At 36.9% G+C, this 27,028-nt stretch overlaps 1 protein-coding gene across 3 annotated transcripts in view; it reads right to left on the bottom strand.

Moving 5' to 3' along the window:
* Positions 1 to 27,028, bottom strand: part of Cntn4 (contactin 4) — a 904,382-nt gene that overhangs the window by 513,676 nt on the left and 363,678 nt on the right. Inside the window, exon 1 of one of the 3 annotated variants that reach the window (XM_076940197.1) lies at positions 8,670 to 8,872. The exons of 1 other annotated variant lie outside the window; for it this stretch is intronic. The gene's annotated coding sequence lies outside the window, so the exon portion shown is untranslated. Of the gene's footprint in view, positions 1 to 8,669; positions 8,873 to 27,028 lie in introns of those variants that run through there. One more of the 3 variants, XM_034511644.2, reaches the window with a different exon arrangement.

The following is a 27,028-nucleotide window of genomic DNA, read 5'->3' as shown; positions in this document are numbered from 1 at the left end:
TTAGGATATATTAGGGTATAAAAAAGTCTTGTAAATAATTCTTATATGCTTTACTTTATCCTCTTTTTTTCCTCTAAAAGTCTACACAGTAATTGTAATATTTTCCTCTTAGGTGAGATTTATGTCTCTTTACCTTATGAACATTCATGTTTCCTAAATAAACCATGAGACATTCCAAATTTTTATGGGAATTTAAAGACTAGATTATATGGAGTTATAAGATATATTTAGCTTTTTAAAATTTAAAAATAAACAGCAATATTTATGATATATGCAGTGTGCTTCAATTGGCTACATGATTTTATATGGCAACAGAATTTAGCATGGTCATTTATAGAGTCACAAACAGAGCCTTTGGAGTGCGTATTAATTAACAGCTGGTCTACCTCATAATTTTCATTTTTTAGTCTTGTTTCTGCAGGCCTCTGATACAGGTTCTCTGACTCTCAGTAGAGCTTAAGTTATAAGGCATACATATAGAATCTGACATGGAATCTAAATGTGTCTGTCTTATTAGAGAAAAGTGTATGGCTCTGGTAGAGTTCTTTCCAAAGCATGAAAGGTTGGTCATTCTATCATAGTTTGATCTCTAGCCTCTCAGAATAGGAACTTATGAGACCATTTATAGATCATGTTCAGTCAGACCTATGACCCCAAGACTCCATGCCACCATTTTCCCATCACTTAGGGTACCATCTTTAACACAAAAAAAAATTAGGGACTTTTTGAAGGATGATGTAATATTACACTCCAAAATGTGTCACTCTGTGATACTGTACAAAATTAATAAGAGCCTTTTGATTTTAAATGAATTTCTACTATAAGCTTATCAGATCACACCCAAAGAAAATTGAGTCAACTATGCTAAATGCTTCATCCCCAGACCACCAGGTCAGCAAATCAGTCATTCTTCCTGCTTTAATCCTCAAAAAAAAAAAAGTAACCTGATATTAATTAATTCTACTTTTTTTTCCTGCTTGTTTCTTACAAAGCACATGGTTCATTCCCTGCCATGCAGAAATCACCATTCTACTGTGCAAAATACTGCAAGAGATAATTCATGAGTTGCAAATAAAAATCAATGAGATCTACTGCTAAATTTGTTGCCATTTTGTCCTTTGACAACCATAATGATTATTATGAGGCACGGATATTTGAAAATCAATGGTGAAGGAAGGACACTATGACTTTCTCTTTGCTTTACAAAAGCACATCCAACTGCAAAGGCATCCTCCCTCACTCTAAAGCCAGAGGAAAAATCCTGCTTATCAATCCAGACAGTGTGTCAAGGCTAGACAATTTTGCATATCAGGCTGCATTAAGTTAGCTTTCATTTGCCTTCTGTTTCTCATATAGTTTATCTACTTTTCTACAAATGCCTTTTATGTCAGCTCAATAGATAAACACTGTGTTGTGCCAGTTCTTTGTCTCTTCATTTTTCTATGGAGGAAGGCAATACAAGTTAAAAATAAACGAAAAAGGTATGTGTAAAATAATACTTCTTTCTTGTACATTTTATTATTATTACTTTTATTTATGTATTTTTTTTACAGTCCAGCCATTGCCCCCCTCCAGGTTCACCCTCCAACAGTTCCTTATCCCATTTCTCCTTCGTCTCCAGGAGGATGTTCTTCCCACCCCTGCTTTGTTTCCACACTCACCCCCTAACCCTACCCCCCAACCCATACCCACACCCCCAACTCATACCCTCCCAGGCCTCCCGACTCCCTGGGGCCTCAAGTCTCTCTAGGGTTAGGCAAGATTCTTCTCTCATTCAGGCCAAACCGAGCAATCCTGTGCTGCATATGTGTCCTGGGCCTAGACAAGCTGATGTGTGCTGCCTGGTTGGTGGCTCAATGTCTGAGAGATCATAGGTGTCTTGGTTAGTTGAGACTGATGGTTTTCCTATGGGGTTGCCCTCTTCCTCAACTTCTTCCAGCCTTTTCCTAATTCAACCACAGGGGTCCCTGACTTCAGTCCATTGGTTGGGTATAAATATTTGACTCTGCCTCAGTCAGCTGCTTGTTGGGCCTCTCAGAGGACAGCTATGCTAGGCTCCGTTCTATAAGTGCACCATAGTATCAGCAATAGTGTCTGGCCTTGAAGCCTCTACTCGAGATAAATCATGTACTTTTTAACACTGAATTATCAGGCCCATTCTGGGTCTTTTTTGAAAAGGGAAAGTTGTAGCCCATCAATATAGCATCAAGAACTTCTTTAAGAGAAGATTATTTTAAAACTGATTATTGATAAAGTTAAATTTGCAATCAGAACTTAGCTAAGTCAGCACTTAGCTCTGTGCTGAGTAATTATATATGGAAGAACATGTGATATATATATATATATATATATATATATATATATATATATATATATATTGAGAGTCACATACCTTAAGTGACCAGATTCATACTTCACATTCATACCATAAGATGTCAGAGATCATGTTTGAATGCATGATTTATTCTCTTCTGGGAGATTGTGGTTGATTTTGCCCATGATGTCAGACATTTTGTCTCTGTATGAACAACTTTCTCAACCATAAAGGGACACATACATTCATTGAATCCTAATCAGCTTAGAGACTACATTCTTGCATAGGAGTGTGTCCAGCAGATAATGTCATTTATCCAATCCCTGGCAGATGTAGATGTATTAATCTTAATAAGACACTTGGTTTGGAGAAAAGGGATGGGAAGACTACAAGATGGCATTCAGTAGAGTGGTGTTATAATCCCATCTGACACTGAGAACTGTAAATTTGCTTCCTGGGAAATGGAATTAATTTAATAAAATTAGCCTCCTGGGAATCCGTTTCCCCATCCAATGTCCTGGAACCATTTCAGATAATGCACAAAGAGAGTAGTTCAGAGGATTAAAAACATCAAAATTGGGAAATGGGTCAAAAAGACTGACTAACAATCTGTAAAAGTAGCTGCACAGTTCTCACTGAACCTTGTTTATCAACAGCCACCCAACCAGACAGGATATACCCACACATGTGTCTAGATATGCTCGTTACATTAAGGAAATCCAAACCTAGTGCCACAGTACCCACTTTATTTACAATAATTGTATTTTTAAAGATTGCCAGCTAGCAAAGCTGAGAGCCAAAAGCAGTTCTTTTTCTCGGCATGTCTCCATTGATCCAGATTTCTTAATTATGTACAGAGTAACTCAGTGATGCCCAGACCAGCTCTTCTGGGATACATCCCAATGCCCTCATGTAGCACAGTTTTTACCCATTCACCCACTACTTTCATTTGTGGACCAAAGCCATAGCAGTTTTAACCACAATACACTCACGCCCATTCCTCTGCTATCATATTTACATTTCTTTTCTGCTTATAGGGCACTCAAATTTCTATCCACCAATATAAGATTTCCATCTGGAAAGCCCGAAATCTAATGCCTGGCACAGTTAGTGTCTATAAATTTTGCTATTGCTTTCAAATGCGTAACTCAGCATTTCCTCTCTAACTGTTAAAAAGCAAGGAAACAAACAAACAAAAAAACCCCACTTTCTTCTCAACTTCTTATGCAACCACACAGCAATAAATCATTCCACCTCATGCCCAAAACAACAGAGAGTCCATAGTCAAATGCAGAAGGATGTGTAGTTCCTGTTAACCTAGAGGCAAAGTCATGGGAAACCATCTCTGAAATCTAGAGCTGTAAGTACAATTTACAGTTTTACACTCTTGACTATACAGAAAAATAAAGCCAATAGAGCTATTAATTAAGTGGAAAAAGCATTTCACTGAAATTCTGGTTTAAGACTCAAAGTAATGCTTTAACACTGTGGGTTAAGTTTATAATCAAGGACTGGAAAGCCACAGTTTATCAGACATTAACTCTTTTATACACACACACACACACACACACACACACACACACACAGTGTGGGGGTGTAGAGGTGTGTGTGTGTTGGAATAGTTTATGGATATAAAATCACTTTGGTCATAGAAAGACACACAAATATAAAACAGATGAATTAACTCTCATTACAAATTTCACTTACAACTGACCTGCTGCTTTAAAAGCTGGGATATCTACTCAGCTTTATGGGATTTGGAAAATTAATTTTATCCTCTGCATGGAGACATGAAACACAGTCTGCAGCTGCAGTAAGAGATGACATTCACATTCAAACTCCAGAATGGTAAGCCGCATATACCAAGATTTACAAATGGCAAAAAAAATTAGAGAAAAATGTTTATTCCAACTAATATTAAAAAGCCATCAAAACATGATTCTGGTGTAGAAGAAGAGTTACACTTCTGAGCTATTACTGTCTCAGATGGCCACTTAGCATCTATCCTAGAGAACACTTGATTTTTTTTTAAAAAGAAAACTACATAAACATAGACAGTGTCAACTGTTAAGTACAGCATTAGTCTGTAATTGTTTGTGTCATTCCAGCTACATGGCCAGGGCATTTTTTTTTCATTTAATGGTGAGAAAAGCATAAAGTCTACAATCCTTGTACTGCAAATAGAAATTCTGAGTTGATTTAGCCTATTGCAGTATCTGTAGCCAAGTTTGCATCTCACATAAAATTTATTTACCATTTGGCTTAGACACATTAAGAAGCTCACAAAGTATCGCTGATAACTTTAGTAATCTCATCCTCTATCCACTGACTGTGAGGCTTATCTGGCCAGATGCAGTTCTGGGATGACAATTAAACAGTTATAAGCAAATTCTGCTGTAGATATTTTATTTGACTGCACTTAAATTTCCAAAAGATGCTTATATGTCTTTATTGTCATGGACCTGAAACTCATCTTCCATATAGTTAAACAAAACAGTAATTTCCTGGTAGGAAGAATGGGGTCATTTGATTATCCCCTGCCTCCTATTAAAAGGGAAACTCTTCAGTATCCAGTTGCATAGAAATGAGCTTTTACATAGAGCAATTACAGGTTTAAAATGAGAAAATTTAGTTTGATACATAAAACGAGTCTTCCTTGAGCATCTTTTGCATATAAGATGAATATTATTTTTATTTTCAAAATCTACTTGGATATCTATATACAACTACAACTTTAGAGGTTTTCTGTCCTTACACGTCTAAGACTAAGAACATGCAATGGATGGGACTAAGAGAAGGCTTTGGTACATAAAGCACTTGCCATACCAAGTATGAGGACTTGAGTTTGAGTCCCCAGGCCCACTGAAACCTGGGCATGGTAACACATATCTGGAATCTCAGTACTCCTACAATGAGATGAGAGGTGGAGACAGGAGAATTCCTTCAGAGCTCATCAGTTAGTGTATTATATTAGCCCATTGACAAAGGAAAAGAGGCATAGACATAAAACAGGCTGCAAGGTAAGGACAGACACCCACAGTTGTACTTTGACCTTTACATAAACATCATAGAATAAATATGCCCTCACTCACACATATCATACATACATGTACACACACACACACACACACACACACACACACACACATGCAGAGAGACAGAGAGAGAGAGAGAGAGAGAGAGAGAGAGAGAGAGAGAGCGAGAGAGCTCCAATGCACCTAAAACCAGTATGCCAGCCTATTATTTTCACCTCAATACACTTTGTTCTAGAAGAAAGAAACCAGCTAACATGTTGTACAAGGAATAATAGGTGAGAACAACTTGTTCTTAAAGTCCTGACTCCAGAACAACTCTCAGTGGAAAAAGAACAAGACAGAGAACAGAAAGTAAGGTAGAGACTAAGAACCATTGGGTCTATCCAGTGAGAGGGGTCTACTAAGACAAGGACCAGGAAATGAAGGAGAGAAAAAAAGGCAGGTTGGGCCATGAATATCTATAATCCACACACTTGACAAGCAGAGGCAGGAGGACTACTAGGATCTTGTTTAGATTGACAACAATATTTCAATTTATTTTCCCCTTCCAAGGTAATTGAAAGGGTGTTAATTGCAAGGCATCCTCATATGCTTTTACAACTAAGAAAGGTCCTTAGGAATGACATCAGTTTACATGTGGATATTGAGGTACAGTAGGGATGAAACAGTGTAAGCATCTTACATCAAATAATGTACATCAAACATCTATGTCACTAGAGACAACCTGTATAGTATATATTTGATTAGTTCATAATCCAGGCATGCAAAACTTTATAGCTACCCCAAATTACTAATTTTTTTTTATTTTTAATGCAACCGCATTCCCTTTTTTAAAATTTTTACTTGTAAGAGTTTATCACAAAATTACATGACTCATCTTACAGAGCTTGGTCCAATCTATTAAAGAAGGCTAGTATATAATCTGTCTGCAAAGAGGCCGTGCTTACAAACACAGTTCAGGGTGTTATAAAGGAATTGTTTGTTGTGCAAAGCTTGAGCAAATACAGCTTTCTTTGCTGGCACATCCCTACTCACCTGATCCTTCCATTTTGTTCAAGACCACCACTTTTGAGGAGCTGAAGGGATAGTGTATTTTGGGTAGCAGAGATATTGTTTATGAGACAGCAGAGTGGATTGCATACATGCAAACATATCCAGAGACATACTCCTTTGTACATAAAATGAGGACTCATCTGTTCATCTCTTTTATAGCATTTTAAACTTATTTTGAAGACCATTCAAATCACCATGATTTTAAAAGCACCTCTTAAAAGGTGTATGTAATACCCATCTGGATTCCCCATCTGTCAAACCACCAGACCCTAAAACAGGTCCTAGAGCATTTAAAGTCACCCTACTTTTCTTTAAACAGATTAAACACAACCAACAAAACAGTTTCACATCACTTAAAAAATAACCCCAAACATTTTTAAGGAAGTGAATAGTAACAGCATATTAGCTAGATCCTGCATATACATACCTTTTTGAGATTTACAACTGACTACCACGAATGAAAACGTATACATGATTTGAAATTTCAAAAATGTTTGAGGGAAAACTATAAAATTTGACTACATGAGAACAGTACTCTACTGAAGGCAAAATTTACTGTTAAGAGAGAGCAGAGGTGGGAATGGAGTATGAATAGGAAAAATAACATTCAAACACAGCTTTAACTAAAGTAGCCATTCAGAGATCTAACATTTGTTTAAAAGCAACAGAAACCTTAAGGTCTTGTTCAAGACCATGAATCTGAATGAGCAACATAAAGACCAGCAAGTATTTAAAAAACGAAATTGAGTGCCCCAGATCATCACACTCAAAAGTCAGCAAAGGTCTGAGGCTGTTCCTTCATCTAGAAAAAAGCATCAAATCCAGCTGGCTATTTTTTTTTTTTTTTCTGATTTAAGTGTCTGACTCTTAAGGAACTTACTTTTTTTAGGGTCCAGAGTTCTCATTCAGGGCAGAGCTGAGATAGTTCATGGCTCAGAGTTATCATGGCTAATCTTTCATAACTCATTGGTCCAAAACTCACTCTTGTTATAGGCATGTTGAGTTTTTCTGGGTTTTGTTTGTTTGTTTTTGTTTTCCTTCCAAACCTCAAACTCTGAGAAGACCTGAGCTCAAGCAGCTATCTATTTTGAGTCTTCCCTCTCTGGTCGTTCTCCTCAACCAAATTAAATGAGAAAATACTCTGTGATACACTTTAATACTTCACAGGCTGCAGTTTTTCCTCTGCCTTGAGACTTACTGCCTGTTTAGGCAAACTTTATTTCCACTGTGGAAATTACGGGTTCCGTGCTGGTCTTGGGCTCACTATGGGAAACACAGTTCTGATTTTTAGCTACGAATGGCTTCAAGTTCTTCGTAGTATCCACCAACACTGGCTCTTGATAGCAGTGGTTCATGACTTTCATTCAAATTCATTCTTATAATTGTTCAATTATTCTACTTTTAATTCAGTAAAAAAAAAAAAAAACATAGTGATTGATATATATCTCACGATGGAAACCCTAATTTCACTAAGGCAATGCTCGTTTGAAAGATACCATGCAAACAACATCAACTATACTAAATTCTAATAGCATTCTATGATCAATTCATCTTGTGTGAAAAACAAATCCTAACTTGATATAGATTGCAAATGGGCCTATTTTGAAATGGGATGCTTTTGCTTAAAAACAAAAACTGGCCACCTTTTAGAGTGATACACTTAAAAACTTGTTAAACCAGGGTACTAAATGGAATTATATATTTTACAACTTAAACATTTCAGACTTATACACCCTTCCTTTAGAAAAGTTTCCTAACACTTGCAAATGTTGCAACATAATAAAACAAACAAACAACAGAAAAACAAACTATGAGACGTTCCTGTTTGTACATTTCCTAATGGCAAAATAAATCACCTTAAAGTTTCAGAGTACAGAGACCTGCTTTTCTAATACATATCTGCTTGCAAAATGATCTCCTCACATACACATTAGCCTTAAATTTTTTTTTTTTTTTTGCAGGGTTAGAGAGGAACATAAAAAAATACTCTGACCACTCCAGGCACCACAGATAACACACCCCTACTTCCAAATTAAAAATGAAGTCAATTATTTTGAACTCCCAGAAAAGCATTCTGGAAAGAGTCTGATTTGTTTGTTATGAGTCATCTAAGAGATTTGACAGAAACGGCGAGAGCTAAATAGATAACTCTCTCAGCAGCTTCCTTCAACAAAGCGCAAGGAACAGAAAACGGAACACATCTTGTAAAATCGCATTCACATTGAAGCTATAGGGAGAGAGGGTTTGGGGGAGAACTTGGTACTTACAGGCTGTAAAGTAAAACTTCCCGGTTCGTCTTACATGTTACAGCAAATCAAACAGAGATTTCAGCTCTCAGCAAGTCCCTCCTTCCCCTACACTGATCATCCTCTCCGAACAGGCCCTTATGGATTGGTTAGGCAGCTGGGAGATAATGGGACCATATTCTCAGCTGGGACCGAAGCTGCTGAGCCGCTCTCCGCTGCGCGCTGCGTGGCTCTCTGCCAGCATTAATCAAGGAGGACCCGGCTCCGTGGTTGTGCTCCCCAACGGATCGACGTAATTAGCGTATGAATCAAAGACGCACACCGGGAGAATCACATACATCTATAACCAGTCTCTCACATCAAACATGATTAGGAAATCAAGTTGGTTCTCAGATCAAATGTGTTCAACCTTTCAGAAAGACACAGAGACAGCACACAGCTGTCTGTAGATTTCCTGGGAGGGGTGGAGATTAAGGCTTCCTTCCCAGTGGGCAATTTATGTAATTCCTCAACTGCAGAATATAATTGCACTGGTTGTTTGCTACATATGGTGGGTTTGCCCTACGATGATTTGGTTTGTCTGTTCTGGTTTCTCGGCATCTCCCAGAGCGGCTGCAGGCTGCAGCGTTATTTCCCCTACGGATTTGATGCAATGTATGTACTCTTTTTGAGTTTAGTCTGTGGGAAGACAGGTCGGATTAAATCCATTCCCTATGGTGTGTTTTTCCACACGTAAATGTACTTCTCTAATGACCAGGGAACAGGATGTTCATGCAGAGGGTCCTGCAGGCTTCTTGGGATCCCTAGGAATCTAAAAGGAGCAGCTGATATAGATGCTGTTTTATTGCATCTGCATGGCAAAACGCACTCGGGTTTTACAAACCAAAAGAACTGGTTTGCTTTGACAAGGGAGAGATTTTAGACTATGAACGTACTTTTAAATGGGGCATATTTCCTATACTTTATTAGAATTCTTCCCCTCTTGATGATGCTTATGTGGGCTTCTTTCTGGCCCTTGAAGACACTTGTGTAGATTTGACCAAAGTCTGGGTTTGGGGTATAAACATTCTTCTGAAAACATGGGTCACGTTTTAAAACGCTAAGGTGCCTGTACGATTGAACCCCCACCACATGCAAAGTACCTGTAGCTAAAGAGCGTCTTTGAGAAGGGAAAATACACGTGTGAATTTTACTGGGAAAACACAGGTGATCTACAACATGACACTTCCGTTCTGTGTCTTGGTTTCCATAACACAAACATTTATACCTCTCACAGGGAACTTGAGTAAGAAATCAACTGGGATCTTAGATTAAACCTGTTCATCCTTTCAGCAAAACACACAGCTCAGAGCTATCTATACAGAAAAAAAAAAAAAAAAAAAAATTAGCCTAGACCTTGGAGGACTTCTGGAAGTGGCTCTAGCTATGGAAATGGTGTTTGATTACCCAATTTGAAAGTGATGACTTGTGTTTGCCACAGGGGTTCCAGAATTCAGTCCTTAGAGGACATAAAACACTAAAAACTTAGGGATTATAAGAAAGGGTAACAAAAGGTAGGTTGGGGGGGGTGCAGGGGGCTATAACTAACAAAGTTTTCTCAATAATAAAACATCTAAGTGAAGGGTCAAAGTTTACCACCTTCATTGCAATGACTGTTTTTATGGGTGTAGCCCTGGTTTATTTATCCTAAGAGATTTTTATTTGATTTCTAGCAGTCCTGAGGATCAGGACCAGGGCATGTGCTGTACCACTAAGCTATACTCAGCAAGGTATTTGCTTTAGATTGTTCCAGCTTTTCTTCTTATACTAACTAATAATAGGGAGATGGCCATCCTTGTCACTAGTTTGTCTCCTGTGGAAAATATTTACACTCTACTTCACCACAATTCTGTCTCAGGGCTTTGCCACTGATCTTAGACATCAATGACAGGTAGATCAAGGCTCCTCGATAATTTTGCTAATAACTAGATGAGTGGCTATCCTATGTGATACTTGCCAGTAACAGATGTGTTTCCCAGATACTCCAGCATACTTATCATCTCTAGCACTGCATCCCTGATGTTAGTTAGTGGTAACACAGTGCTGTGTCAGGAACAAAGGGGAGGCAATTAAGCTCTGCTAATATTATCCTAAACTTAATTACCTCGAATTGGTTCAACATGTATTTGCAAGTATTTCCAAGTCACTTTTGTCAACTCAAGCTAGTTTCTTTATTCTTTGGGCATTGCAATTTGGCGAATATTGTAAAGACGACCGGTAAAAATTTCACGTTTGTCATTCTGTTCTTATCAGGGTCATCGACATTGAGACTTTAACACATCTACTTACAAAGCTTCTGTAAAGTGCTGACAAAAATAGGTTAATTAAATAGCAATCGTGTGTCTCCATCATATTAGCAAAACGTACTCCTGGAGCAGATGAAAAGAGGAGCAAATTAAAATACTAAAGTGTTTATTCAGTGGTACAGTTGAAATAAATAGCTTAATTGGTTTTGGGTTCCATTCATGCTCAGCTTGAATGGTAATTACTTTGATTCATCATTGATACATTCACTTTGGCATCATATGCTTTGCACTTACTTTTATGGCAGGTGATAATTTCTAACTAAAAATTTCTAACTACCATGAATTCTTCATGTACCTTTCCCGAGAGACATACCACTTAAAACATGAAGTGGTTTAGAATAAAAGCCTAACCCTGGAACACTTTTTTATTTTATGTTAAGCCAATTAATGTTGAAATAAATATGCTGAAGAGAGACAGGGAAGACCTCAAGCTGTAACTACAAATGATTATTTTTGCTAAAACAAAACAATATGTCACTTCTGATTCCGATTCTATTTCAAAATATTTACATATACATATGCACGTTTGCATATATATGTGTGTGTATGTGTTTGTGATATATGTGCATACATCTTTGCATTGAAATTACCTGATGTTGCTTTTTGTTTGTATGTTGAAGAGCCTGCAATTTTAACAACTCTTGTCAAGAATAATAAGAACCTGGGGAACAGGGCTCCTGAGGTCTCTTTCTGGCCATAATACAAGATTCAGCAAGTTAAATAAAGCTCGGAGCCTCAGCAATTCTAGGGACAAAAGGAAAGTTCTGGCAACAATTTCCCAACAGGTTGAGACTTAATCAATATTTTTAAATGCTTTGGAGTCTTCAGCACTAAGTCACCAGATGTGCATACAATTGCTCATTGCATCCTCCAGAAAGGGGACATATTTTCCTCTTCTTCATTTCTCTCACTAAAAGTCAGAGTCAAAAGCTGACACAACTATGACTTCCCTCCAGCTGGGAACAAATTTTCAAAAGGAAATCTTTCAAAATCGCTGCCCAGGACACCCCTGGAATGACAATCTATATAGCAGAGACTAAACTTTCTTTTCTAAACAGAAGTAATGAGACCTATAATTATATAAACAAGATACATGTTAAAGCTTCAGATTTATATAAGGAAGTCTGTGGCCATGCTCATTGCTGGAAGTCTATCATATTTCTGCAACAATAACCCTGAGGGGCCCAGTTCAGAAAATTAAAATTCTCTAGGGAAAATAATCCATGTTAAAATATGTCAAAATGACACTAAACTGGCCTATGAATTAATGGGTACCATATCTACAAGTAATTGTTTCAGATATTTTGAGTGAGCATTGGTAAAATGATTGTATTAATTTTATATATGTATGTATGTAATATGTATGTTTCTTTTATGTGTAGTAATACTGTCTTACAAAGGATAATTCTTTTATTATAAAAACTGAAAAATCAACTGCTGATTTTTATCATCCAAGAAGTGACAAACAACCTATGAAGTTTCTATTTTCCTTCCAATATAAACAGAAAGTTTTGAAAGACTGATTTGTGTTTTTTTTTTACAACTGGTAGTTGCATGCTCTGGCTACCCAATGTCTTTAAAATGAACAGGACAGTACTCAACCAGGGAGAATTACTACTCCATCAAAGGTCCCTTCTAAGAATCCCTGACAGGAAGACAGAATGATGGGATATTTTAATAGCTATGAAAACAAATTGGCTAGATTTGTGTTGTTTCCCTAGAGACAGCTGCAGTAGTATACAGCACTGTCCTTTCAAAGTTACTTTAGATTTTGAAATAGAATTTGGAAAAGAAAATTTGTTTTCTCTCATATTTGTTGCTCTCATATATTCTTGGATATATGACCATCCACTGGATTATAGACAACCTACCAGAGGTTACACCCACAAAAAAAGGAAAGAAAGAAGGAAAGAGAGAAAGAAAGAAAGAAGAGAGAAAGAGAGAGAAAGAGAGAAAGAGAAAAAGAGAGAGATTCTTCTTCGCATAGCAGCTCCTCACCTAGAGTTGAGATTTCATGTTCATCTCCATTCTACAACCTAGAAATCTGTCTGGCTTGAATTTAAACAAGCCTTACACATGCCATTACACCCACTTTAGTTCACATTTGCAACTGCCTTGTTGTATTCTCCAAACACATTTCTTTGTACTTATCTATCATCTCTGGCTCTTAAAAAATATCTTTCTTCTTCATCTTCTGCAGTGAACCCTGCATCATGTTATGAGGGGGTTTGATACAGAAGCCCCATTTGGTGCTGATCATTCTTCAGTCTCTTAGCCCCTGAATCTTGACCAGTTGTGGGTATTTGGTGAAATTTGACAGATGTAATAATTAATCCACAAGTATAAGGATAATCATTAGGAATAGTTTTAATACCATGTCCACTAGGAGAATAACAGTTGCAGGTTCTGACCTAGGGTTTATGACAGATATAGTCCCACCCCACTTATTTTCACCCTGATATCAATGGCTTTTATAGATTTTAGTTCTGTAGAAGGCCCTACATACCACTGGGAAGCGTTTTTTTTGTTGTTGTTTTCTTTGTTTTTCTTTTTTTTTTTTTTTTTTTTTTTACACTTGTGCTCTATTTCACCACTGGGCATATTTTATCAGACCAAACATTATGGCAGCTTGCAGCGTCACATCAGAGAAAGACAGATGGTTTCTTTTTTCCTTTGCTGGTGTGCATTGTATTTTCTAGCTCCACGAAAGCTAGCAAGTATGGGCAGGGCTTATAGGTATGGACTATCTAACTTATAGGTATGGACTATCTAAATTTTTTCATATTCTCCAACTCCAGTATGTGGTCTTCATGTCAAAGTTCTGGAGAGTAAGCAAGAACACTAGGAATATTCTTTAAGGTTTGGGGGTTCATGGGATATCACTGGCTAAAAATTCCGAAAGAAGAAACCCATTTCTAGCACTCGGAAATTCTTTTGGTCAGACCATGGTGTCTGTTATAGCAGTTGCCTCATAATTAGGTGAGTCTTTACTAGTACATTTCAAGGAGAGGGATAATTCAGGCTAAAACATATCTTAATGTCACACCAGTCTTTATTGTTCTCTTCCTGTATCCCATCACCATCACAACAGACATGACTCATAGGCAAATTAAATTCCATTTATATATGTGCTGTCTCTGTCTTTATCTCTAAATAGATGAGCATCTTTTTCTATGCTCTCTTCTCAGAATTCTCATCTTCTAAAATAGATACCATTTGAAGATAGTTGATACTTGTTATAAACACTATGTGATTCACGAACTTTTGTTAGAAAATCAGTTTTACAGTGTTTTATTTATTGAGTCAACACATATTTATTGAGCATCTACTGAATTTATTCCTGATTTAAATTATTGGGGTATAAAACGAACCTTTCAGGATCTGCTTCCCTTACAGATTTTATGCCTTACTATTGTATCCCCTCCATCATCCTGTCTGGCTCAGACAAGGTTTACTGCATTTCTCATCATCCACTAAGGTCATTATTATTTATAATCAGCTGTTTCCCAAATGTGGTGTATCATGGAAGCCTCTGATCTGCATCTGAAAATTTTGGTCAGCTCTAGGGAGCATAGGCGCTAGGTATATGATAGGGGCTTTTCATTTTACTCTTTGGCAACACTTCTATCAACTATAAAAAGCCTTGTTCAGGCTCTTGCATAAGAGGAATCATAGATAACTGTTGTTATTTTTAAGGGCTTGCCATTAGAATGATGGAGACAGGACAAGATGATAAAGCAGATGCCCCAGTGACAAGGATTGGCAAGAGCAGAGCTGAATTCAGAGTTCTTTATTTATGGTTACTGCAGGGCTAGAGCAGATAGAGTGTCGATTAGAATAGGTCTAACCTATTGCAGCATACACTGTGTGGAGATACAGGGTGAGGCAAACATTTTTCTTTTTTACTTACTTTGAAAAAAATGGACTAATGTGTTTGTTTCCCTCACTTCATTTACAGAAACAAAGGAAAATGCTTGCATTTTGAATACAAGCTAAATCACATATTAAGCCAGAGTCCAGGTGTCTTTCCATGTGGAAAATTTAAAAGATCGTCTCTAGGAAACTTCTGCCTGCATTCGTACCTTATCCCATCCTTAATCTATATGTTCTGGCAACATGGCAGGAAGACCACAGAAGTCTTCTTTTATTCTAGGAATATGAAGTTCATATACTTGACATGGTATAGCTGCATAATCTCCTGTTACTTTAAATATACACTCACTCTTATACTAGATTACACACACACACACACACACACACACATATACACACAGACACACACACACACACACACACACACACACACACACACACACATATATATATATGAATTTCCAAATTTAGAACACATGGGAAAAAATAGGCAACATAGTAACCTTAGCATTCTTTTGTAATGTTAATCTAAGCATATAAAATGTTAAAAATATTAATTCCTTATATCTCTCACTATTTCTTTTCTACCATAGTATGTATGTTTATTAAATCAGTTCAGAATACACAGTAGTTATCATTAGACTTCATCTGTAAACAGGGTTTCCAAGGATATACCAAATATTTTTTTTAAAAAACAGTATTCATCTATATACCTATGATCCAACTACCCAAACCAAGGAACACTGACACACAATTACACTCTACTATACAAGCTACACTCTCATGTTTTAGATTGACTCAGTATAGACTATACTCTCTGGCTGGGTGCATTTTTTCTGTTTCCCTGTTGTTGTTGGGGGTGGGCTGTGAGAGGCAGCTGGCACTGGTTGAGCACAGGCCTCGAACCCTGTACCCTAATGGGATAGAATTTGTTTGGCTTTGTTCCTGGGCCATTGGTTTCTTTCACTTAGCTTTAGGCTTCCACAGCCCCTTTCAAAGAGAGCTTTGTGTCACCCAGCACAGGTAGAGGGCATGACTACAGGCCTCAGCCTCAAGAGATTTCCATATTAATGAGATACCTGAAGTCCAGAGGGCATAGCCAATTAAGCATTCCTTTCCAGACCCTCCTTTTTACAAACAGTATTTAACCAAAGGCCCACCCTGGGGGTATAGGGGTGCAACCAGATTCATCCACTTTCAGCAATGACAATAAACCTGTTGAAACCATGGACTTCCCCCTGTCTTTGGGGCCTGCCTTGGAGAACCATGGAGGGGGCCTTAGACTAGAAAGCTGCTGTTTAATCTCCTGCTGAGGACTTCTCCATGTTCCTGCCTTGGAGGCCACAGATTCAAGCAAGCCAGCCTTGATCCAGCCAAGCAAGTGCCATATCAAAGAGTGCTGGGGGGGGGGGGGGGGGGGGGGGAGGGGCTCTCTCTTTTGCTCCTCTTGGTTGCAGAGAAAGTCCAGCCCATATGCCCTAGCGTCTGGGAGCTCAAAGACAGAGACCACAGGACCCTGGGTCAGCTGCCTAGTCCCAGAGACCCCCACTCAGGAGCCCTGCACCTGTGGGTCTTCCATCTGAGACCTCTCCACATCCGGGCAGAGCCCCGCAGTGTCTGACCTGCCTGCGTGGAGTAAACTCAGTCAAATTCTGGCGCTTCTGCTCCCTAGAGCCACTGGTGGCAGCCATGTGGGTACCAACACAGCCCAACAGGACCCACACCCGCCCACGCATGAAGTAACAGCCCGGCAAGTTCTAACATCTAATTATGGACTACAGGGTGATTTTGTGTGTGTATGTGTGTTCCTACTTTCCTAGTATACAGGGCAGTCTCTCTACTTTTACTCTCTTTGTGAAACATAATTATAAAAAAAACAAAACCTAGATAGATTTACATGCATTTTGTTTTTTAATTGTTTCTTTATGATTAAAAATAAATATCAACCATATTATGTATCAATGATTATTCCAGATTTTAGTCAATTGCCCTAAATATACATGACATGTTATCTATAGTCCATTATAGTAAGAGGCAGGCACTGTCTATTTGTCCTGTTGTTAGTCATATTCAGCTTGATCACCATATTTTTTTGCTATAAATGTGACGTTTGGATTTACTTTTGTGAGTAATCACTAAAGTTGCGGGGAATAAAGGATAATTTGAAACCACATAGCTTCACTAAACTCAGTTTTAAAAATAGAAACAGAGTTTAACGTTGTAGCCAAGGCAGGCCTAGAACTCACCATGTAGATAAGACTTTCCATGGACTCACAGAGATTTCCATGCCTGTACCTCCAATGTGCTAGAATAGAGGTATATACCATTACAACCAACTAAATTCAGAGTATTCTTAATATGCCTCAATAATGTCCATAATTATTCACATCTTAGTTTTCTCTCAGAAGTGCTTCCAACAATTCATTGTTCTTTCTTACAAAATATGAAGTTGTGGCAACGAATAACATTCAGGAAATACTATATTTCCGACTTAGTCTCAGAATCAGAAGTCAATGGTTTCATGAAGCTATTCATAAAAGTGATCTGAACCAGAAAGCCTGAGAGACAGACACAAACGTTGCTCATTCACAAAAGGAAAGGAGAAAATACACAAGACAAAGCATGACTGGGTTTCGCATCAATGGCTTAAACTGAATAATTAGCCAGTCCTCTATGCATCTGCTAATGTTAAAATGTTCCTTATTGGATTAGAATTAAACTTAGAGCTTTTGCAGCACACACTTCATATGAAAAAGCCAAAGTGTCCCTCAAAGGCATCTTACTGTGTACCACTTATAGATATTTAAACTGTTTTGCTTTGTTGTAACTTTTTTACCTGTGAATGAACAAAAAATGAAAAAAAAATACTAGTTATATTCTCCACAGTTATGTCAGGATACCTGTTTCAAAATGGAAATCTAAACAAAACTTTCCCCTTTTAGACATTCTCGAGTGGATTTCTATTAATTATCTAGTAAGGCCAAAATTCTACCCACCCATGCAAATCCATTCTCAGATGACCTCTTTGGACAATGACATAGATTGTTCACAGAGTTGTACTTTATAATCCATGTGTCAACCAGGATGGTTCCTTTCTTCCTTTTTACGTTACAGATCCATGAACTCTAGTCTCCATTTTACTTGTAACATGTTCCCACACTTAACTCTTTCATGAAGATAATCCCGACAGCCTTTCAGAAGTATCTCTAACAGAAGAGGTTTGGAGTGAAAATGATGGCGTGAAGCAGCCCACTCTCCTAAATTACCCACTTGCTGGCTAAGCTAGAACATATACTACTCCTCTGTGCTTGACTTTGTAGAAAATGGAAATAATGACATTGCCAAACTTGAGCAGATGATACGGGAATTACATGAGCTAAATAATGTAAAGCTCTTAAACATGCCTGGCACACTAAGCACTCAATGAATGATAGCTGTAAGAGAGCTGAAAGCAGTTCCTTTTCAGACAGTTCTTATAAAATTTCAAATACATACAAAAAGTAGAATGAGGTGCACAGTGAGTAGCCAGGGGCCAGTTGTTGCCTGCTTAGATTCTATACTTTACATTTTATCACACTTCAACTGTTCATCCTAGGCCTCCCTGTATCCAACCCATCCATCAATCCTATAGAGCTATTTTCAGATGAGACAATGCCAAACCCATTGTGTTTCCCCTATCTCCCACTACTTCTATCCTCACAGACAGCTCATTGGTGTCTTCTTTGAATGCCCAAGATACCTAAACTGCATTGTAATCACCTGTGTCTCTGTTTTTCCATAACATCAAGACATCCTCAGGCTATATACACAGCCCCTTTTGTGTATCTGGCAACTATTTCATTGGTGATGCCCAACAATTGTTTAGAGAACCTTTACCCAGGGATATTCCACTATGTATTAGGTCGACTCCATTTACTAGCCGCATGCACTCAGATAAGTCTTAGCACTTAGTGCACTTCTCTATGCAGCCTGATTGTCACATGTAACATGAAGGCAAATTTCCAAGAAAATAGTGAGCTAACTTTATTGTTTTAGAGTCACAAATATGGCGGTTCAAAGAAACAAACAAACACAAACAAACAAAAAAACAAAAAACCCATATCCAAATGGTATGTATGCATATGTACATCTTTGTTGATGTTAAAAGAATACAAACTGTGAGAGACTAAAAAGAGATTTATGCTGATGGTGGAATGCATGTTGCCCTGAGCTTGGGTGGCTCTCTGAGATGCTGTGCTACTCATCTGATGTCATGTGAATGGACTTCCTGAGCTGTGGCAGAAATCACTGCTGGACACCGAAATCCATGTGTTCATTTACCACAGTGGTAACTGATACACAGCACTTTAAGACCATTACAATGAGAGAGATTGAACTTCAGAAAAAAATCCATCTTTATACTCAAACATTAAGCTGTTATAGCTCTAAAACTGATGGAAAAAAAAAAAAAACTTGATTGCCCCCCCTCCTTGCTATCACCCAATGTCCAAGACACAATGTTCTAATGTTATTAATATATTATAGTAAATGGTGAAAAGGCTATTGTGGATTTGGTCAGTGTAAATTTGTTCACACAGTAAAGTTATTCTAGATGCATGAATGGGCCTGAGGCAATCAGAAAGATTGTTAAAGAGATGAAAGAAGGAAATTCAACAAAAGGAGATGAAGAAAGGAGAGAGAGGAGAGAAAAATAGAAAGAAGCAAGCCATGCTACTGATTTAATAAAGCAGCAGAAGCCCCAGGATAAGAAATACTCATTACTTCCAAACAGTGACCCACTTCTCTGAACTGGTATCACCAGCATCTCTACAGACTGTGTTAGACCATTGGCCTTCAAAATGGTAAAATTAATGATGATGATTTTTGGTGTTTAAGACACAAATTTACTGGTCCTTTGTTATGGTATAAATAAGAAATAAATATAAAAAGATAACCTCTTAAGTTTTAGTCTGCTAGGTATAAAGACCAAATTTATACTTCCTAGTGCTGGTCTACTAATGTAAAAGGGAAACTATAAAATTTCAATAAACATACTTGAGATTTACAAGACATGAATTTAGACTTTCTGTGCATGAATTGTGAGAGACCGTCATGAGCACAAAGGTCTCTCACGATTAAGTTCAAATCTTCTAAGAATGCATCATACAGGGAAAAACATTTGGAGAGCCATCCAAAGCTGCAATCATCAAATGGTATGAAAAGAACTAAACATGATAGAATGGTGTGATAGCTAAAGGGAAGTAGGCACTTAAGTTCAGTACAGGAAGAAAAGATGAATTTATGAGGGTAACCTCAGCTATGACTGCTAGCAAGGTGGGGTGGGGTATGGAGCTCAGACTGGCATCTGCTGTAACCAGTCAAGACTTCTAGTGGAAGGATTGGGACACCAACTCAGCCACAAAACTTTTGATCTACAGTTTGTCCTGCCTACAAGATGTGCTGGAGTAAAGGAAGAACCAATGACTGGTCTATCTTGAGACCCATTCCACCAGAGAAGGTTCACCTTTGACACTGCTCAGAGGGTCAGAATCGAAAATTTGCATAGCCCAGAGATATAGAATAGAACTAACTAAACTAGCAAATGAAAAAGTCAACAAAATGATTATTGATGATATTCTGCTATACTCATAGGTTGCAGCCTAGTCCAATTGCCATCAGAAAGGTTTCATCCAAGAACTGATGGAAAGAGAGATGCAGAGACTCACAGTCAAACATTAGGCAGAGCTCAGAAAATCCCAAGGAAGAGGGGAAGGAAGAATTGTAGGAAGTAGAGGGCTCAAAGACAGCAAAAACAACAATAACCTAGAAATCAGTTAACCTTGACAACAACAACAATCTAGAATCAGTTAACCTTGGCCCTTAGGGGTGCACAGAGACTGAAACACCAACCAGGGAGCCTGTATGGGTCTGATCAAGGCTCTCTGCATACATGTTACAGTTGTATAGCATGGTCTTTTTTTTTTTTTTTTTTTTTTTGGAACTGCTCACATTGTGAGTGGAGGTTGCTCCTGACTCTTTTGCTTGGTTTTGGGTCTCTTTTTCTCCTACTGTGTTGCTTCATACAGCCTTATTATGAGGGGAGGTATCTAGTCTTATTGAAACCAGATATGCCATGTTTAGTTGATATCCCTAAGAGACCTGCCCTTTGCTGAAGGAAAATGAAGAAGAAGTGGACTGGAGAAGGGGAGATGTGGGAAGAAGGGACTGGAAGGCCAGAGGCTGGGATCAGCATGTAATATATGAGAGAAGAATAAATTTTAAAAAGTTTTTTTTTTTTAAAAAAAAGATAAGAATGAAAATTTAAAAGTTCTATATATTTAGTGTGAGGGAACATTCTAGATTATTTAAAGTATGATATTAGGGAATTTTGTGTGTGTGTGTGTGTGTGTGTGATGAAGTGTTTGGTCTCTTGATATGTATCATGCTGAAAGACATTATAAAAACATGACAATGTCTTGTAAACATGTCTATATCTTTAATAAAATTACCATTAGATATTTCAAAAGTTTTGGGTGAATATAATCAATGAATATTATATACATATGTGTATATGTATATGATAGTAAATTTGTTCATTACTTAATATTATTACTATTTGCCAATAAATAACAAATTTAAAAATTGTATAATGTATGTGCCACTATAGACATCATGGCTAAAACACTGTTGACACAAAATTATAATGTGGGAAGAGATGTTTTTCTCAATAATAAGGTTTAACCATATACCTGCATTAATCATGAGTGTGTGGTATTGGCAGAGAGTCAGAGATTAGATAAATGGATCCATGTGGAATATACAGAAATAGAGCCATGTAGATCTGTCCAAACTGTTTTTTATAATGGTGATATTAATATGTAGACTACACTGTTTCATGTGAACTACATGCCAGTAATGTTGACACTTTAATATTTTATTACATATTCACACATTTGTGTGACCATCACTAGTATAGAATGCAAAACAACTGCATCACTACAAAAAGAAGTTAATAATAGTTAAAATGGCATTTTAAAAGACTATACAAGCAGTTTGACAGATAAAATTATATATATATATATATATATATATATATATATATATATATATATATATATATTGGTTTTTCGAGACAGGGTTTCTCTGTGTAGCCCTGGCTGTCCTGGAACTTACTTTGTAGACCAGGCTGGCCTCGAACTCAGAAATCCTCCTGCCTCTGCCTCCCAAGTTCTGGGATTAAAGGCGTGCACTACCACCGCCCGGCTTCAATTAATATTGAAAGGACAACTTGGCATCTATGACAAATTAATTAATATCTAACTGAACCTCAAATCTTATAAAAGCTTTAGCTCAAAATGAATGAACTTAAATATAATATGGGAAGTTGTAAATGTTTTAGATAAAATATAATAAAATATTTTGGAATGTAAACCTAGAAAAAAAGATGCTTTGATATGACACTAGAACATGGAAATTAAAAGAAAGATGGAAAAATTATATATCATCACATTTACATTTTAATGTAAAACATAGCTTGTCCATATGAAAAAAGAAATTATTGCCTAGACAAAATATTTTCATGCATGTTCATCAAAGGATTTTTTTAATAAAATAAAAGGTTGCAGAGATTATTAATTTGCTTACAAAAAGTTGAAAATACTTGTAAAAAACTATAAAATGTAATACTAATAGCTACTAAGGACATAAGCATTAAAAGCACAGTGAAATATAATATATATCAAAATAAGAATAATTACAAAAAATTAAAAGCTGGTCAGCTTGAATAAAGCCTGGATCCAGAACATAGATACATTGTTGTCAGGAATTGTAAAATGATGTGTTATAGTAAACATTCCAACAACTTCTAAACTGAGTAAACTGAAACTACCAATGAGCCAGTAAGCTTCTCTCAAGCCTGTGATGCATACATACATGTCCAGAAATATAACAGTATTTTTAAAGATCTATCAAATTCAAGCTAGTAAGGTTTCTTATGCATTGACATTATTATTATATGAAATAGAAGTAAAGTAGAAATATCTAACAAATTAGCCACATAACAGCGCTTGTTATAATTAATACATCATAACTGTTGCTTGCTGTCTTTTAATGGAGTCTTTTAAATAAATTTTTTGTTACCTACTGAAACCAAATTGGTCGTAGGTGGAATAAAGAAAACATTGAACAAGAAACAAACATCAGACAAGGATTCCGTCAACTCAAATGGATTATGTGTTGGCATTAATCACTCTGTGAAGAGCAAGATGGAACAATAGATTGAAGTAGTTAGAAGATTTACAACACAGAAATTGAGAAAGACACTGGATAAGTAGTCAATAAGTAAATATAGTAATTATAGATTAAGTCCTCTGGAGGAAACAAAGTAGAATTGTAAAATAAAGATGAACACATATTTGTTTTTCAGGATCTATCAAGGCAAGAACAGAAACAATATTCTGTTTAGTGGCACTAAACAGAAATGTCATTAGACATTTACCAGTTTTACATTATCTTGCTCTTATAAGAAAAAACCAAACACCACTCAAGACTCTTCTCACTAAGCTAATTTAGGTATCTAGACCTGGACACTTGTGAGATGGTGAACCACATCATATGAGGATGACACAAAGAAACTAATTACAGAGTTTGGCTGACATATTCTGTGGTGAGTTCAGGAGGATCTTGAATGATAAGTTAAGGATTTGATATATGACTCACTGGGGAGAAAGGATGGATGATCCTAATGTGCTTGCATTATTGAGGAGAAGAAAATTAGGACATTATTTAAATACCAACATTGTCATATAATGAAAGGCTTAGAGAAGAGGGAAGAAGTGGTTACTTTTAAGTGTCATCTTAGGTGGGCCTAGAGATACTCAAAGGGCTGGTGAAATCCTAGTGCTGGGTGTGGCTACAATTGTGTTTCTGAAGCACTTAATTAGCAAACTGCAGACATCTATTTTGTCAGAGTGAATCTGTTGATCTTTTCCTTTCAAAGTCTAAATAAAATGGTCAAGGAAGAGATAATAACCGTCCCCTTTTCTGGGGCTGAGTCATGTATTTTCTCCTATCCTTGGGCATCAGAATCCCCGGGTTCAAATTGGGGATTTAAGTCAGCTTTGAGCTTCTACTTCTAAGCCTTTGGCCACTATGATTCTCATAATTACTCCTTTATATATCACAAACACAGTTTCTTTGAAGAACTATGTTGCGTAGTAGGAAATTATCAATACTCAGGCAAAGTATTCTTATTTGGAGACACACTACTCTAACTGTACTCCTGGTCCTCCTTTCTAGTGAGTTTAGATGAAGGACAATAGAGATGAGTCTCAACAATTCTAGTTGTTCCGCTAAGCCTCTATGTACTAACCAAGTCCTTTTTGCTCTGCTCTCTGAAGGCATAATACAGAACCTGTATCTTCAGAAGTGAACCCTGGAGACTAAAATTGTGAAAGTGTATAAAAATCTAGATAAATAAATAAGATTTATTCAGGAGAAATGTATAAGCACTCCACTTCTCATGAAATCAAGGGGTATTTTTTCACTTTGTCATTGATGAAATTTAGATTTTTATTTGTCTCAATTTGTTAGTAATGTCTTCATGTGTATGTGTGTGTCTGTGTACATGTTTATGCATGCATTTAGATATTGAAGAAGGATGGCTTTTTCAAACTTTTTCCACTTTATTTCTTGAGGTAAGGACTTTTGCTGAATCTTAAACTTGCTACTTTAGCTATACTGGCTGGCTGCCAAACCCAAGTTTCTTATATGTCAGCATTCATGGAATGCAGATTATAAGTGTGCACCATCACCCTGTCATTTTACATGGCTCTCAGAGATATAAAGTCCAGTCTTCATGTTCTGGAGCACATACTTTACCCACTAAGGTCTAAGTAAGACAGTCACTTCGCAGCTAGTGGTGCCTCCTAATTATTTCTGTACTTTGTAGGAGATAAAGTGAAAGCTCTTTTAAGGAGTACTTTTTAAAATTTTATGCCTGTTTATGCATACATAACAGTGTGTGTATGTGTGTATACATGGACACACTATGCATGTGGAGGTTGAAGGTTGACATTGAGACTCATTTTTCATTGTTCTTCCCTTTTATTTGGTGAGGCATTGTTTTTTTTTAGTCAAATATAAAGAGTGGCTATTCTCATTAGCCACCTTGTTCTGGGGAATTCCTTCTGAGGTTGAAATTATAGGTAGACCACCACACCCACCTGGTATTTACATAGGTTTCAAGTAGTCTGAAGGGTAGTGTTCATACCTGTACAAATACCCTATACACTGAAGAATCCTATGCAGATGGTTCTAATATTACATACTTCTCCTGAGCATTTTTCCTCTTAGAATATCCAAAATGGTACAACACCCCAGTAAAAGTGAATTGAGCTGATAAATATCAACATGGTAGAAATTAAACAATGTTCACAATAGGTACATTGAATGATATCATGGATAAATAATCTTCAGAATCATAGCATCACATAGCATGATGCTTTGTGAAGGGCATAATGAATTTAAGTTGTTATCTCAAAAGAACACATGATCACTTTTTCCTTTGTATTATGACACTTGCACCAAAAGTTCAATAGAATAAAACCTGTCTCCTGGTAGTAAGCAGTTTGCATTTTTTTGTGTCTAAATTTTCTGAAGAAACTTATGCACAGATCTAATTTTTACTGTCACCTGGATAGTTAGGGACAGAAGACAAGTAACAAGATGTGCCTTTCAGCTATATGCTGTATTCACTCACCATCTGCTCTGTCTCAGCAATGTTCCAGTGACTGAACCTGAGTCCAACTTGGAGACCTCCCTTATTGAATTATTTCACAAAGGAAAATTTTCAGACAGAGTTATGCAGTATACAAACTACAAAAATAAACTAATGTTTTAAAGAATATAAACATCCACTAAATTTTTGTTGGCTAAGCCATTTGTGTACATGGGCTGGAATTTAACAGAAGTCCAGATTTGGTACTAGTGTTCAAGAAATCAAAAGTCTAATAAGTAAGTACTAGACCCATTAATAATATTTTTTAAAAAAATGAGTCATAATAGAATTTAGAAAAAGTGAGCATAATTTTCTATGTAGTACTTTGAAAAATGTTTGGGGTGAGAAAGAGGGATGTGAGATGTAAATATGAAGTAGTTTTCAATTTTAGATGTTCACAATAAGATAGTGAATGATGAAAGGGGATTTCAAATAACCTATGTTAGCTTCTTTGCAGTACAAGAGACCTTTTTCCAGGTCAGTGCAATGTATCTATTTTCAAAACTATCCTGAAATTCCAAATTCTGATCACAATGTAAAGGCTTTTCTCCAGGGATGAAATTATATCTACAAAGAAATTTGTCATGAAATCTGAAGGAATTAATTGAGGGTTAAAAATTTTGCTTATAGGGGTACTTTTCGCTTTTGCTAGTATGATGAGTTTCTCAGTTACTGATATTGTATATGGTGTTTATTTCAATGACTCACCAGTCTTGCATAACCCCAGTTCTCCTATATAAGTCACATAGAACCTTATTCTGTCAAAGCAGTTCCAAATAAATATGAAAAGGAATAAAATCAATAATGGCTCAAATAAAAGAGAAGCTCATTTCTGACTCAGACACAGGAAAAAATATGCTAATAATTAGACAGGCACAGTGAAGCAGGTCTACCATTATTTAACTCGGTACCTAAGACTGGCCTTTGTTTCCTTCTATGCTCAAGGCGACCACTTGGCCAAGGACACTTACCAGAAGCTGAGCCATGAAGAATGAAGGAAAGTAAGAAGATAAAATGAGAATAATTCCTAGCTGATCATCTCACTTAAACAGATACCATGGACATTTCCCACATTAATGCATACATTCTACTAGAGAACTCTTAAGTTCGAAGACTACATGAATTATGAGTGTGCTTAGGACAACACCACTTTATTTAGACATACATAAAAGTTAGTGTTCTGCTTAATAAAGAATAATGGAATTGAAGATGTTGCCTATAAAAAATGATTCCTTTCGAAATCTATACTCAACTCTCAGGAATAAAAATACAGGGGCAGAAATCATTTTATAAAATGAAAACTGGAGTATTAACTGACATGACATGTGCAACCATATAAATATATGGGCTCTATCTCATGACCTCTAACATGAGCAAATCTTGAGACTAATATACTTTGCAGATAC

This window comes from Arvicanthis niloticus, chromosome 9, assembly GCF_011762505.2.
Source record: "Arvicanthis niloticus isolate mArvNil1 chromosome 9, mArvNil1.pat.X, whole genome shotgun sequence".
Classification (NCBI taxonomy): Eukaryota; Metazoa; Chordata; class Mammalia; order Rodentia; family Muridae; genus Arvicanthis; species Arvicanthis niloticus.
Note: the sequence above shows the minus strand (reverse complement) of the source record. Positions and strands in the feature narration are given on the sequence as shown.